This window comes from Rhopalosiphum padi, chromosome 2 (genome assembly GCF_020882245.1).
Source record: "Rhopalosiphum padi isolate XX-2018 chromosome 2, ASM2088224v1, whole genome shotgun sequence".
NCBI lineage: Eukaryota > Metazoa > Arthropoda > Insecta > Hemiptera > Aphididae > Rhopalosiphum > Rhopalosiphum padi.
This window is the reverse complement of record NC_083598.1, coordinates 77,041,324-77,056,822: the sequence shown is the minus strand read 5'-3', so window position 1 is coordinate 77,056,822 and position 15,499 is coordinate 77,041,324. Positions and strand designations below refer to the sequence as shown.

The 15,499-nt window shown below is 31.9% G+C and overlaps 1 long non-coding RNA gene across 1 annotated transcript in view; it reads right to left on the bottom strand.

The window, feature by feature from the left end:
- Positions 1–531: 531 nt before the first annotated feature.
- LOC132921757 (uncharacterized) overlaps positions 532–15,499 on the bottom strand; it is a 37,360-nt gene continuing 22,392 nt past the window's right edge. The window contains exon 3 of the long non-coding RNA XR_009660946.1: positions 532–1,147. This is a non-coding gene — a long non-coding RNA (uncharacterized LOC132921757). The remainder of the gene's footprint in view (positions 1,148–15,499) is intronic.

The following is a 15,499-nucleotide window of genomic DNA, read 5'->3' as shown; positions in this document are numbered from 1 at the left end:
AGCATTATATATGGTTTTAATTTGTATTAAAAATACTAAGGTAATAAAAATATATAATTAATCGTTTGTGAATAGTAGCCATGCATGAGCTATAAAAACTAATGATGAATGATGAATATAAAAAAATATTTATGCGCAATAAAGAAAACAATGATGACAATTAATTAGACAAAAAAAAAACAGTAGAAATTATATATAAATATAAATAATAAGTTTACAAGTCAGACTTAAAGTAGTTTTTTATAATTTTAAATTGTAAGTGGCTAAGGTGCTATATTATAGTTTAAACCTACGCGCCACGTAGCGACATTCCTGTTCAGCGACAGGATTTAATTCAATACGATATTTTAGTAATAATATATCTGGTCCAATTAAAATAGTTAAATAAACATTGTTGCGATAATATGGAATATTTGATAATATTTATCATACTTTGATGTGTGTAGAATATTGTTTCTCGTCGTATACATATTATTATTATAATGTTTTAATACGTATATTATGTACACAGACATAAAAATAAAAACGCAGTAAACCGATAAACCTGTCCGTTTAAAATACAATAAAAAATATATAAAAATTAGTCGTATTGAAATCATTGTACGCGGGATTTATGCTCGTAGTAAATATAATAATAATAATAGTAATAATAAGTGTATACAACCAATAATAAAAATATAAAAAAAAAAAAAAAATAGTAATAATAATCTTAAACGGTACGCTGTAAAGAAAATAATAAAGTCTAGAAATAAAAACACACACACAAGCCATTATATACGCGGTGGTGATATGTATGTGTAATAATATAATATTATGTTATGTATGTATCGTACAAAATGGCTCGTAATAACAACCGTTTAAACACTGATAACGCCATCGTAAACGGGACATTTTAACAGAGCCATTTGAACCGGTGGTATTAATTTTTATTGCTCATTGTGCGCGGCTACATAATAATGTTATAGTGGGAAAGACGCTGCCGACTTGCAGCAAATCGTTCGCAATAATAATAACGGCAATTATTATTAAAGTAATTATATTTTGATGATGTGGTTTCCGTTGCCGAGTCATCGTCGCGGTGTCCGCGTCGTACAGGTCGCGTTCAACAGTCCGTGATATTTTTCCTGATCCTGGTCCGGTCGAGTCCCTGAAATCACATAAATATATTTTACAGTTGCACTGCGCACACTAAAATGAGAAATGAAGTTATAACCAAACCCGATAGATGTTATAAGTATTAAAGACAACCTAAAAACAGGCTAATTGTATGATTTATTTATTATCTGTATGTATATATATATTATATAAATAAGAAAAATAACACTGTATATCGAACCAGCATAGAATTGTGTAAAAAAAAGTCAATTACATAAATCTATAATGAAACATTATTTACAAATATTATTCATTATTATAGATTGAAAAGGAATCAATAATAATATTACAGTATAAACAATAAATAATAATTAATAGGTATATGATGGTATTATACCATATAGATAGCATGCAATGTTTTTATGTTTACCTCCAGGTTGCAGAACTCATGGAATAATGACATTGAATATTAATATAATATGATATTAAACACAAGACAAATCAATGAAAATTGTATATAGTTTTTTTTTTTCAAAAGTGTTAAAATATAGTGAAAATCACGTTTAAAAAAAATCATCTTGTGTATATCAAAAAATTAAAATATAGCTGTTCTGAATACAAATATATTAATATAAATAAATAATTATTATTATTTGTATTGTGAAAACGAGATAAGTAAACATAATTTACGGTGTTATAATATAATGGAGTGTTTTTCTATAATTTTACAAATCTATATGTATACACAATACCACAATGGTATTAACCGTATCCATAATATATGGTACAAAAATCAGACCGCGGTATCTATATACACATATACTGAGTAATGAGTATATTGGGTATTTGATATACCCAATAAATAATATATTCGAGCACCTGGCAATTTCCATATCTATGTACTCGCCCGTGTATTTATTAATAAAAATGTATTTTTCTTCAATATTTATTACTTAGGTACTTCTATATATATAAAACCCAATTGGTTACTAATATATAACTATATTATTATACATATATAGGTAAGTACATTGTCCGGGACATTATATATGTTCCTCAAGTATACTTAGACTTATGCATTTTTACTGTGAATTTAAATAATATATTTGTCGTAAGCTAATTTAATTCACATCACATATATAGATATTACCTATCTATATGCATAGTAACAACGTTCTAATACCTATAACTCGTACAGGAAAAATATATAATGAGATATTTTACTGTATGGCACGCCGTTTTTAAGTATATCAAATATTATTATTATTATATTATTCCACCGCAGTTGTGAACCTTGTTATATAACGAATCAAAATTTAAATATAATATATTCGAAAACATAATTTTACATCGTCCATATAATATATATGCGCATACCTACTGTGAATGTATTTTATGTATACGTTTGAACAAACTACTATTATATTATATATATGTGTGTGTGTGTTTATTATGTATATGATATGCAAGCACCTATATATACTATGTATAATACTAGTTTCGTAAAAAACAATAACTTATAATATTTTTATTACGCTGTTCGACAGATATAACACCGTAAAACACTCGGGATAAAAATATTTATCACGAGGCAAAAAAAATTCGAAATATTATTTATAAACACGGATCTCTGCATGCGGCGGCAGCGGCAATAATAATGGCCGCTATATGGGTCCGAGTCCCGCCCCGTATATATGCAGACACCGATGGTAATCCTATACTCGCCGCGGTACATTGTACACACACGTTCAAAGAAATATATAATAATCGGACTATTGTTGTCGTGCATGACACATATCGTCCTTTGTGGTCATCGCCCCCTCCCCAAATACCCCCTTTTGGTCTCGGACTTTGTTGTACTCGAATTATTTAGGTCAGCTATTGTACGCACGCTTAGCAGCAAAATAAATTACAAACCCTGCGTATATCATGCGAGTATATATTATATATATATATAAATATTATGTGTATGTATTTTACAAAACGTGTTCGAATACCTGCACGTGAGCGTGCGTGTGCGGGTCCGATTTAAATAATTATTATTGTTACATACCTATTTCATAGTTTAGATAATAAATCTAATAAAATATTACTAACGAATATATATAGAAATAATAAATTAGTATAAACGCTAGTGAAATTCTCTGGAAAAAACCGTGGCGATAAATAATGTCTATGAGCAGTGTGAACAAGTGCGTTTGCGCGTCATACATTATTATTATGTTCGGATTGAAATAATGATCAATAATAAAATAAATAATTATTGAGTTATTGTATATATAATCGATATATAAATAATTACATTTTTTAAACAACATAAACATAATTTGATAAAATAGGGGAAAATAGTAGACACGTTTTTATAGTAGTGATATTTTTTTCCAATGACATTGCACGCGTAATATAATTGTGTTAATTCGCTAGTCGCTATAGAGCTTGATTTTGAAAAAAATGTAGATTTCCAGAATTTTTGATTTAAAACCATGTTGTATAATATAGTAGCTCTCGACTTAATTTGCCGTAGATATATATATATATATATATACACATGTTCCACCATCGCCGACGCGAAGAGTACCATTTCCATTTATATATTATACTTAAGGCACGCAGCGCGTATACAAAAAGCAATTTTCATTATTAAACGTAGCAAATAGTAGTGCGCCGCAGTGGTGTAATAATAATAACCGTGACGAGAATTGTGCGTATATACAGCACAGCATCACCGGTCCTGCACATATATATATATACAATGTCTGAACCCGAGTGGGAGGGGTGGTAGAGGTCAGAGAACGACCGTCGTCGATATACATGCAGCGGTGGCGGCGGGGGAAGGATAGGGACCACGACTTGTGAGCAACGGTGGCTGCGCGAGTACGGGGCGCGTGGTCGAGGGTTGTCGAGGGAGGGGGCGCAAACTTTGTTCAATTTCCGACGAGAGCTCTTGGGGGGAAAATCCATTGGCCGGGCGCTCGCGAGAGATACGAGTTAGAGACCGCACATCAGCGTTAAAACCCAACCCGCTCGTCGCCGCAGCCTCCGCACGGGCCGACCATCTGCGTCCCTTTTTCGCTCACAGCGGTCTCCGTCTTTCTATCGCTCTCTGCTGTTACTCTCTTTCTCTCTCTCTCACTCTCTGCGCCCTCCCGCGCCGACGTGAGCCCCGTGAATTCATCCCCCGGGAAAAGCTGAAGCTACTGCCGGGCCGTGCGCACATTTTCCCGTGGAGAGTTTTAATAAATTAAACCGACGCGGTCTGCTGTGTATACACAATATAATATACACGCGCATATTATAAGGGACGAATTTTAAACGGACGCGCGCGATGAAAAACCACAACCGCGGACACGAACCGTCGTGGCGGTATATTAGATTATTAACCGCGCGCGGTATGCATATAATTTTGCATAATTCATAGACTATTATTACACGTCCATAGTAATTGCGGTATCTGCAACTAGCACACGGCTACTGTGCGAAACGGCGCACACGATAGATAAATACGCACTGCGTATTCTGACACTGTAAGTTTACCGCAAATATTGTCCTGGACGGTTTCTTAGTGGAGGGAAAGGAGGCAAATTAAAGGACCCGGCGATAAGACCCGCGTAGTTAACGCGGTCGACGCCCACGCGGTATATCCCACGACTGTGAGCTGCGGTTATATAGGTTATCCGCCCAAAGTCTCGACGCAATCAAGAGGTCCGATGGGACATCTATATATTATATACATAATATTATTAATATTATATCTCGGCTAAAAGGAATGGCGCATAACATTTGTTTTTCTTTAAAATTGAGTTTTTTTATCGTACGCCGTTACCCGAAAAATTGCCTTCGAGTTTTGAAGTGACTTTACGCAGTCGACAAAATAAAAAAGTTATACACTCAAAATTCCTGAGAGTACAATATATAACTACTTAATCTACGTAGTCCGTAAGAATACACGTGAAAATAAATTTGTTTCTTCTCCCTTGTATACAATTTAGTAAAAGTTATTTGATGTCTTGTTTAACCAAATTACTCACATTAAAATGTTTCACTTTTTTTCAGATCATTTGTGGTAAACAAAGTTTTAGTGACATGTATGATTTAGTTAATTTATTAACACATACATCATAGTGACATTTTACATATATATTGTATATATATAATTTGTAGGTACATCATAAAAAGTTTTTAAAGGAATCGGTATTTTTATTATCCAATAATTTAACTATGCCGATACTTTTAAAGGTTATAATATTATAATATACGACTTATTATTGTGTATCGCAACTGCAGTACGCACCTCTTGACGATACAATCACTAAACGAATTAATAGTTTTTATTTTAATTATTATAGCTATATAGTTATTTTATAGTTGGGCGTACTGCGTTAAATCTTCAATACTCAGTACTTACTCTGTGGTTTAACCAGATGGAAAAGGACTTTTATATAATATACATAAAATGATAAACATAGACACATAGTACCCATGACATTAATGTGATTTGTCATCGTTGAAAGATTTTACGATTTGCGACGATTTTCACGACACGAAATAGTATATAATAACATTAAGTGTCAATATGTATACATAAATAATAAATAAAATCACATATGCGAATAATAAGTAATAATAATATGCTCGAACCTATAAATTCTAATATCGCACTAAAATTGTATACATTGTTTATGTATTATGAAAATGAAGTATATTATTACAAACAGCGAATGACTACAGGATTGCTTTTATTAAATAAAAGTTAGTATTATTATTGTTATTATATTGTTCTATAATAGCACCAAGCAGCAAGATTCGGAACCCTTAAAAATGTTAAGTTTTGTTTTTATTTCCATACGATTCGTAGAAAAAAATTAAAAATCCGTTAATTAGAAATTTTAGTTAATTCCACTGTCCAATAATTCTAATATAATTTATACACGATTCGAAAAAATAAATAAAAATATATCAAATGATCAACAGTATTATTAACGTGAAACAATAATTTTAATATTATAGTAATGCTTTAAAAATATTGCTTCTACTTTCAGTGACTGAAATATTTATAGAAAATTATTTTAATTTTTTTTTAAATATATTTATATTTTTTTATCTATTATTTTTCTGTGCATTCACTGACTATTTAAAAACTATGGTAGTCGTGAAAACAATAAATCGTTACACGATGCGCGTTGTTAGCAATAGCAATCAGATATCTTCAAATATTTTGTATTAACACTGAAACAAAAATCGTCGTAAAAGCGCCGAATAATAGTGATGATAATAATATATCTTTAATATATTGTGAATGTAGTTGTTTACATTTTTGTTTTCGTTTCTGAGAGAAAGAAACAAAAAAACAAACAGTTTTTTAGGTAGATATAAATACGTAGATTATATATTATTTTGAAGTCCGGTACTGTGAGTTGGACGTTCACCTACAATAAATTGTCCGGTAACACGACACTTACGCATATAATAATAAACATATATAATATGGGTGCACGAAATGTAAACAGCGTTCCTCGGTCCGAAAAGTCGAAAAATCGATTTCGGCCGCGCACTGCACGCTCCCCGCTGTAGCGAGCAATCGGATTTTTTTTTTTTAATAACCTTAAAACATTAATCCTGTCAACGTGAATTTATATCCGTGAGTCCATCGCCAGTCCCACTCGTGTGGGTAACGGCTGTTTTTGAAAGAAAAAACTATACGCACTACACCAATAAGCGCACACAAACACACACATATTATACACCTCCTGTTATATTATTATTATATATACCAGTGGCCGTTTTCGAATGTGTTTTTAGGTCACATCGTGAAAAAAACGTGCAATACGATGCCTACATGGTCATTTACTGTAAAAATACCTCTGATGTACCTACATATATTTTATAATATTTACACTCTACAATGTATAGGGTCTACATATAGGTATAGGTATAGTAAGACCCGCGATAGTAACGAGTGTGAAACACTATACGCGTATCTATATAATATATAGGTATAGTATTGTTTTTTCACGGCAAAGTTTGGAGTTTTGAGTGTAGACAGAAGACTTATTCTTTATCTATTTATTAGTACGTTAATCATAGTCAATTCATGTTTATAACTTATGTTATAATAAAATCGCATGCCTATAGTATTAGAAATCTATTAGTTTTTACAGTTAATATTAAATTGTATAGAATAAGAAGATTGTTAGTTGTATAGGATCAATATTTATATGATATACTTGCGGGCTCTTTTTAGAAATTTATTTAAAAATTATGGCTGCGCGCGTGGTAATAAGTATGTTTCTATATTAATAATTTCAGAATACAATGGTATACATAACAATTTTAATTTTTCTTATTTTAGACATAGTTTAATGAAATATAAGATCATATTATTATTAACTAATAGGTACATTAACAATTTTACTCTGTTAATAGTTATACAATTCGATTTAAAATTCAAAATGAAAATACTACGGAAAAAATAATGGCACACAAAAATACGAGGCGATTTCTAGTATGCATATATACATCAACCGTGACTTACAAATCGATACTAATTATTATGCATAGATGCAGTAGTATATTATTATCAATATAATATGCATTTTAACTATATTAATGTAATATCGTTTAAACACAATCTACACTATAACAGAAGGTACTCGTAATAATTTCCATTTTAAACAGCTCATTTTAATATAAAATATTTAAATACAAATTAAATGCGTAATGTAACTTATTATCATAAGAATTAACATATTATAACAATATTATCAATTTACACTTTTTTTTCAAAAAAATTACAGTGCGTATACCTACTCTAATCAGACATATATTAACAAGGATAAAAATATGAACATTTGAGTAACTTATTTATTTACCATGATCCCACGACACGGTATTTTGCGCTATTAAATAGGAAACGTTTAATTATTCATGTAGGAATGTTTTAAAAATAGATAAAAACCGTATAATATACGACAATGTTGAAGTTGAGATATAATTTATTTACTAAATTACCTTGATTTATAATAAAACAACAAAGAATAACGGACTTCAAAATCGATGTCTGATATTTATTTCTATTACACCACCGAAAATAAATATTTTACTCGATAGTATAGTTATTGATTTTATAACCCTAGTCCACATCTACGATGGCGAGTCGCCGAAGCGTTTCCGTCGTTCGAAACCGAATACTGTAACAAGTACGTACAACCCTATCCTTAATCATAGTCGGCAATAATATTAAACAGATGTCACGAACGCTATAATAGATATTATATAAACAATAAGCACATGTTTATTGTTTATACCTTCTATACTACGTCTTTGAATAAAAACCGTGCCTATACGGCGCGTGAAACGTTCGACATTATATTGTTCTAACACGATCAGAATTTGATATTATTATTTGAAATTTAATATTACAATCTGAATATAATATCAACATTTATAATATGTTATAAACTATAACATACAGTATCGTGTGGATAGTAAATTTTATATTGCCTATCATATTGGTTGGTACTTCTGTACCGTTTCGGCGTTTATGGCATGCGGTTTGGAAATAATATTTATCGTCCATCGCGTGGCGCAAATAATACATAACAATTATGATGGTACTACACATCTACAGCCACTACAGGTACAACTTTTTCCAAGCCTGAAATTCAGAGAAACGATTAGTAGGCAGTCCATAATAACACGACGTATCAAATCGCCGTTATCTGAACAACGCAACGTCTGGGACCACCAGTCGTAATATACGTATTTAAAAAAAAAAAAAGCCGCTTTTTACCGTCGTCGACTCGGTCCGTCATAATATCGAGATGGAGATGAGAGTGCCTATATATAGTATATTATAGTATACGCACCCGTGCACGGTTATATAACTGGCGTTTGTCGAAAACGGACGACGGATAAACTATTATAAATAAGAATATTAAAAATAATAATACGTAATTCTGTAAAGCCTCTTGATCGTATAGTATTTTTTTTAAATATTACCATAAGCTTTTAGTAAATCGTATTCGCCGAGCACACGTTGTATACGCGTGACGGTTGATATATAGAGACCGTGTGATGCGGTCCGTGTAAAAAGTTGGCCATTAGTTATTATAATATAGCGTCCAAAAACGTCTGGTTCCATTACTAAAAATGGAAATACACGTAAAAATATTGGTTTTAACGAATAATTTATGTCTCGGCGACGACCGCGTCCAAGGCTGCAGTATAATATTATATTACGTCCTCTTAGCGACGTTGCTGTATTATTTGCGAATGTGTTCGGCGGATAAAATAAATACCTACAAAAATCGTTAAAAACATAATTTTTTGTCTCAGTCATACTACGCAATGATCATCTTAATGTATACTACCGGCTATTATGCGTATAGGCACCCGCGCCACATTTTCTCCAATAACACGAATCAGTTGCGCTATATTTATTATAATTTTATTTTTGACGAGTAAACAATTACAGCACAATAGAAAGCATAAAAATTATTAGGGAACCAAAAAAAAAAATGGATGTACACATTATATTAGTAATACCGTCAATATTATATACTATTAAAAACGGTGCGCACAGAGCTAACAACAGATCCGATAGGTATATGTAAAGTATAATTACCTAATAATGAGATAAAAATAGAACAAATCGTATAGACGGTAATTTATTATGTTTTATCGTTAGTATAAACGCACATACATCAAGTATGGGGTGTTGGGATGATACACGCCCTTGCGCGAATACATTTAACACTACACAGCAGCGTATATATGCCATTGTGTACCAGCATCACGCACGGGATTTTTCTGCGGCATATCCGTTTTTTTTGAGATGTGCGCAAGTATCGTGATAATATATATCGTACATGTGGAAATATTTTCTATTTTTTTTTTTAAGAAGAAGAAGAAGAAAAAAGCGAATCCCCTGTGACACAGCTGCGGACTATGCGCGATATCTACAACCGACGATTTATTATATCGCCTTTTATATATGTGCTGCGTGTGCTATCGAATTTTTTCGCCAAAACTTCCATTGTGTAAATCACGCGCACGCTGCACGCACGCCCGCGCACACGTCTATAAATAACGCCGAGTGGTCGAAGTTATACGGTCGTACTGCGTGAAAAGACGCGACGGCCGGCGGCAGCGGCGTTTGCGGACGAAAAACCGAATATTTATATATATATATATATATATATTATTTATGATACATGTGTACTTATCCGGCGGCAGCCCGCTGGGTCGTGTATATACGCGTAATCCGTTTGCAGCCGATTGTCGCCGAGACCCCGATTTATTTTTCGCCCCTCCTCCGCACCCGTTGCCAGCGGACCTTTTTCGTATTTCCCATAGTGTAGCACCGTCCCACGCATCGGATCCTACACACACATATACACACATATATATATATATATTTATACGCATACAAACTCGTGCGTTATCTGCAGACCCCTCTCTATAGCCCCGTGGCGCGCGTATCGTCCGTATCGCCGAAATTCCCTTTACCAATACCACTGCAATATATATATATATATATATATAACAATTTATTCAGAATGTATGATAATAAAGTGCATAAAATATATTCCATTAAAAACGTGTATATATAAGGAAGTATAGGTGTGACATCGCATATTATTGTACTATAAAATATGTAGCAGCTATACCGTCATGACGAAAATGCAGTTTTATATATTCAATCTTGCAGCTCGTTATCGATTATCGCAGTCAATTTGTATACGGTAATCAGTTTACACCGACCTGCCTACATATATATATATATATATATATATATATATATATGTGTGTGTGTGTGTGTGTACAGGTACTAATGCACTATACATAAATTAATTTTGTTAAGCTACAAAAATATAATAAGTACACCCACGTCATGTGTAGGTACTTATTTTTAAAAGGATCGCACACAACGACATCAAGTATCTCTAATAACAGTACCTAAACACAGTAATATTATTACAAATAATATTACCTTTAAAAGCTACCTATATAGTCGATATCAGTTGCAACCTCACATTGTAACTCAAGATGACTGTATTGCCGACTTTATTTCAATAATATTGCAAAAGCTGTTGTTTTCCGCAACGTCGTCGGTTAAAACCTGAAAAAAAAAGGTACCTAGTCGAAATTTTATAAGCTGTATGTGTGTTTAAGTTAAAATGTTAGCTGAAATAAAGAAAATAAAATATTTATTCGCGTTCGAAATTGTTTATGCGTCAATCAATAATGATTGATATTAATTAATTCGATCGCAATACATACATAGTGAGTTATAGTCTTATAGATCGTTTTACCAGAATTTTTCATTCGAAAATTTTTAAATTCGACGAAAACATCATTAACTATACAGGCATAAAATATATTGATGCGCAGGGACTAACATAATATAATATATAAACTTCTACACGTGTAGGTAATGTGTATTTCGACAACCGTTTCTACCGTATATATTACATATATACATGTGTATTTGTGTTTGCGCAGTATCAAACGACGGCTTACAATACACACACACATATATATATATATATATATATATTTACTACAATGCATGTATATATAGGTACGAGAAAACATCGCATATACGAAATAATTCAGAATTTCCCTCAGGAACAGTAATCGGACTCATGAAAGTAAATCGTCGTCAATGAACGGTGTATGCTCTGAACAGAAGATAAAACGAAAGGGCGGAAAATAGTATTGCATTCCGACCTTTAGCTGAATTGCGAACACTGCATGTCTGCTATGGTACCTATAGTGAATATATATCTATATACTCGTATACGAATATGTGTGTGTGAGAGATCATAACGAGACCCTTTGCAGTGCTACTCATTTATATATATATATATATATAAGATTGAACGTCCATATATACATATATCATGTATTTCGTTTTTGCCCACGTGGTCCAAAAGAATAGAGCCGATTTCTCGTAAGAGCGTAAATAAACGATTCGCCAGGGCCATCTACCGGAATAGCTTTTACTTTGAAGTTCCAATTGCGTATATATATATATATTATATGTGATGTATTCCTGTATACGTATATATATAATATATTCTCATGCGGCTACCGAGCAGTAATTTGAACGTATCAAATCGCAGACAAAACCATGCGTCTTATACTGCAGTATATAATATATAAAAAATAGTTCCTGTGTTACACCGGTAAATATGTTATTTAAAAAACAATTAATAATATAATCTGCAAGTTCGTAGTTTTGCATTTGGTCGAGTTTTAAAAGATATTTTTTCACTATAGGTGGGTACGTGCAGATTACGTTTTAATGTTTTAAAACAATTAGAATATCTACACCATGTGAGAACGTATAGCTGGACATCAAGCCTTGCATAAATCTACTGTATATCCTTATGAACCTAAGAATGCTTTCAATTATATTTACCATCATAGTAAAATCCAATATTATATTTAAAATGTATTTGTCGTAACATCCAGAATATAATCCTAAGCTTAGCTACAGATGAACTCTTCATAGTGAAGTCAGTTTGAACATGTACCTAAACAGGTATGCTTTAAAAACTGAAAAATTCGCGCGATTTTTATACAATGTTTTAAGCAATTCATTGTTGGTTAAAAATATTCTGTAAATTACTTTAAACAGATATCAAAATAAAAAATGCGTATACTTAATCGTATTGTGTTTTTATTATTATTAAAAAATTAACATTAGATTAAATAAATGCCAATTGAACGAGGTTAGCTATTGCGTGGGACTATATAATATAACCTCTCTCCTACCAACCATAAAAATCCATGTATAGTTACGCCTATGCACCACTCCCGCGAGAAGTATCTGGCAGGTAACGAATTTATTGCGATTTTGGTTAAGAAAATATTTACGAATCACTATTCATTACTGCGGGTGGGAAATACTTATGAATCGTAGACCATTTTTTTTTTTGTATCCAATTAGAACATATTCCGAGTTTATTTTAACACCAAATACACAGTAATTATTAAACTCTACCGAATGTTGCACGGAACCTTCGCTGCCATTCCAGATTTTTAACTTTATATGCCATATGTGTACAACTGCGACGTGATGTAAACTCACGCGTGTTATCGATATAAAAGCAAATAAAAAGAAGGTATATATACTTGAAAATATGTATTTCTTTGGGAAATATTCTAAATTGGCTGTAACAATTTTTTATGACCACGACAGTACATTTTCGTCCAAATTTTGCAACAATATACAGCGTTCATAATAAGATATTATTTTGACAAAGGGTGCATATTATGCAGTGTACATTAATCGTTCGATTTTATGTACGTAAAAACAATATTTATGCAATTTAATTGTTTTAACGCGATTTACACATCAAGCATAAACTATATTGCCGTGTGTATAAATGCAAAGTATATTATATTATAATATAATAATATGTTTATAATAATAATTTAGAGTCGCCTTATAAGTATATTGTTTTTTTCTCCTTCACGAGGTGATAAATTAATCGATAGACGGCCAATGGGAAACCCGTTTGTCCGGATACGTTCGAAATATTAAAAACACCGAGCGGACGCGAACGATATTTCGACCCCCCTCCTCCCTCGCGCTCTTCCACACGTGGTAACCTATTCCGTTTTTTTATTGGTCCCGGACAATGACGGCCGTCGAAGTCGTAAATTACGCAAAGCCTAAGTATTCATAAAACTGTTAAGTATATGTTTTGAATGTCAGTCCTAATGAGACGAACGCACACTGCTTGCTTGCAACGGGCGCATAGCTCGCGCGCCGTCCTGCTGTAAAACTTTGGAATTGTTTTAACGTCGTTTTCGTTTGATAATCGACGTAAACATATGAAGTCGTTCGCGGTAATTATTTTATTTTTATCAACTTCTACAATCGTTTTATATGTTTATAGTACTTTTACATTCGGCATCATAGATGCATAAAAAGTATTAACAAAACGCAAACGTGTAATCAATGAATTACAATTTAACAATAAAAACCGCGACTTCAATCAAATTAATTGATTTCGTATTGTATAATCTAATTGAAAATTTTATCATAACAATAATAGTTGATATACTTTTAAAAAAATTATTCTTTATTGCCACTTGTTATGTGTCTAGCAATGATTATAGTTTTTTGATGTTATGTTATGTCTTTAATATTAAATCACGTAGATATATAGTGTCACGAATGAAAATAGATTATAAATGAACAACTAATAAATATGGTTAAATTTTATATGATACTGTTTGTTGACTACATGAATTTCTATGTTTAGATATTTCATTGTTACTATAAAATTATTATAGCCATGTTATTATGCTTTTGTAATTGATTAAAAAAAAAAGCCTTGTCATAAATTATATTATACTATTGAAAACGGAGTAACAAAAGACTTTTTCGTTATTTTGTTACATGTGAATATTTTTTTTATACCTATAGATATACATTTTCAAGTAACCATATTGTTATAGCCTATCTAGGATTTCTTGAACGGTCTTAAAAACTACCGTTTGATGTTTACCGGCAACAAAGAAATATACGCGCGCTTCAATTAATCTTACCGAGTACGGAGTATTTTGACATTTGGCTTTGTCCAAAGGATAATGGCAGTTTTGTGTTTTTGAAAAATTAGTTTTTTACTGCTTACCGGGGGGAGATATGTTCCTCACATGCGTCGTAAATCCTAAGTCTTTTGTGAGATTTGTATTTGTGTGAAAGGTACCTCCCATCATATGCGATATGTGCAAAAAATATTAAATTCCTGGCAGCGGCGTTATTATTATTATTATTATTAAAAACAGGAGAGAGAACACTGGATAGAGATACTATTTTTTTTTCATCCCCAAACGTCTTATTTTCTATATAAATACCTAAAATTCTACCCTCGGGAAATTAATGTATTTTATTACCGGGGTTGAATATTTTGACACGCATCGGTTGAAAAAAATTTATTATTTATACGTTGCATGCTCGTTATATACACGTACAAATGTCTTCACCTTCGTTCATTTTTATGTTGTTATTTTATTATTAGTGTAGGAACAAATGATATCCAAGTAGAATTTGATTTATAATATTTTCACTGAGAAACAATATTCGTTAGACGCGCGTATATTATGATTGCATACGGTTTTGTGTATGTTTATAATATACCTAGTACCTATGTCCCCTATATCAATGTTTGTTATTCAACAAACTTAAATATTGTAATAGTGAAATAAAACATTACGACTATATTATAATAGCGTCTACTTAAATACTGTGTCTACTTAATTATATATTATTATCGTCCGTCGTACGACAATATATTTACAATCGTATTTTATTTTATAGCGGACTTGGCGATTACAAACTTTAAACAATGGTCAGAAGTCTACTTTTATTAAATATTTATATTGT